This window comes from Phragmites australis, chromosome 6 (assembly GCF_958298935.1).
Source record: "Phragmites australis chromosome 6, lpPhrAust1.1, whole genome shotgun sequence".
In the NCBI taxonomy this organism is placed as follows: Eukaryota; Viridiplantae; Streptophyta; class Magnoliopsida; order Poales; family Poaceae; genus Phragmites; species Phragmites australis.
In genome coordinates, this window is record NC_084926.1 from 25,548,621 (window position 1) to 25,550,946 (window position 2,326).

Consider the following 2,326-nt stretch of genomic DNA (forward strand, 5'->3'; position numbering starts at 1 on the left):
TGTTTGAGAAGATCTTGATTTCTGTATCCATGCGTGCCTGAGACTAGTTATACTGCAAAGGGTACGTTGTATGGCAACCAGAGCTTATAATCATTGCCTTCCGGAATGAAACCGGTTTCACTCACATCTGCAAACATGAACCACGGTGAGAGGTATTATTTTGTTATTTATCTCTCTTTATCTATTTATTGCTGGATTTCTTTTGTAGTTTATTTAGGAAGCGCATTTGGTAATGTCTTGATAGAGTTCTATGGAAAAGTTAAGTGAACCGGCTCATGTACGGTTGAGTCCATGAGGCCCGTAACTTTGTAAGCACATGCTTTTTAGGTGCTTGTTAGACCATCTTTAACTATATTTTTTTATTTTATTCTATTTTTATTTTTCTTCCTATTTCTATTCTTTTTATTTTCTTTCATCTTCAACAGTTTTTTTAAAGGATTAATGAAGAAAAGTGAGATAATCTCGTCCTAAAGGAATGATATTGAAAATCCTTTTATAATAGAAACCGTGAAGTGAAATCGTTAGAGCGTTGAAGAGAACGAAAATTTATTTGCGAAGAGATTTGAGTCCCTGATAGGAATCTCTGAGATGATCTTAGCAGTTTTAGTCACATTTTTTAACCCTCATGTTTGCTGATAGAGTATACTCTCTAGGATTGTTTATCTCCCTTGTGTTCTTATTTTTTTAAAAAAATTTCTAGATTGGTCAGTTCGTACTTGTTTCCTTGTGGAAATATGAGGATCGACAACGCGATGCAGCCATATATGTAAGTTTCTTAAGGTACAGGTTCTTGTTCCGTGAGTTATTTCATCTTGCTAATGCTGCTCTGGTTGTGCAAACCTGAACAAAAGTCTGGTGGTGCTAGCCAGCAAGCTTGTTTTCTTCTCTTTTCTTTTTATAATTCGAGATTAATAGTGCACTAGTGTGGTTGTCCATGCTTACTTTTGGAATTCAACGAGTCAAGTTTTCTTGTGCCTGAAATTGTACAAATGTACCCTTCTAAGAGTAACAATAACTGACTTCTTAAATCCCGTTCCCTATATCTTTATATAGAGAGCTTATGTAAAAGATTCTATCTCTATTTCTCTACGCGTTTCAATCGATTTTCTAAATCTCGCTCCTTAAATTTCACTCCCCTATATTTTATTAGTATTCTATAAATAAAAAATATTTGCAACAAAGGCTAAATTTTGTATATGTTTGAATTTTGTTTGAATTCAAATTAAATTAAAAGAAGAATATCACATAAAATTATAAAAATACATATAAATAGAGCATGACAAAGAAACTCAATTTTTCACCATATAACCTAGGGCTGAAAATAATTTTAGAAATTAGTCAATCACCTAAGAAGATTATTAATGAATTTTTTCAATTTTTTGAGAATTGATTTGAGGCCTTAACGATTGTTAGAAGTTATAAGTAGACTTTTTTGGATAATTTTAATTTAAATTTTATATAGGCTTTTTGGGTGAATCTAGTTAAAATGGGTTGCATATGAATTATGGAACACGTACAAATTTTTTAGGATTTTTAGGGCAATAGAAGATCACTTTTTGAACAGAGGAAATGAGAAAAAAATTGGAGCTGACAGTACTGTTCAGCCATGGGTCCATCTTTCAACGTCGGTTCCTCTTCCGTTATGTCCGATAGCGAGCCTCTCCTGCTCGCTAGACCTGAAGAGCAAGACAGACTAGATAGGGAGCGCATAGATATAGCGAGAGAGTTGGCGAGTGGATTGGAGATGATTTTTTGAGGTTGATCGCTACTTTTGACGATAGGAGCTACAAAGGGGGCCAGTTGGAGTTGCTCTAATAGACTACCTGAGAGTGATGCTTTTAGTGTAGTTTTCTCTTTTTTTTCTTTCCCCTGGTTTTCTCCTTTTGTCGAATGATCTATATTAATGCAGCCAAGTGATGCACGGTATATGTTACTGTGCTCCTTCTAGCAAGAAAAGGTGGGGCTGTTTACATTGCAAATCAACATGAAAGTATAATATCGATTCCGTTTCCCGGTACTGATGAATGGACAGGCTCGCCACTGAATTCTATTTTTGTATATTCAGAAAAAGGAATGAAAGTATACTGTTAATTATACAAATGTTAGACGACAATTTTACTTGCATCATTTTCATGTATCAATAAGGCTAAAGGGAGTACTATGTATCAAGTCATTACCTACCAAAACAAGCAACGAAAGCAAAACTTGCCTAGGGGCCGACACCAAATGAGAAACTTTAACGTGACTTGATGGGTGAGATCAACTAAGAACAATTTTGATTCATGAATAAAACAAAGCAATGATATTTTAGTATCAGACTGCAAAA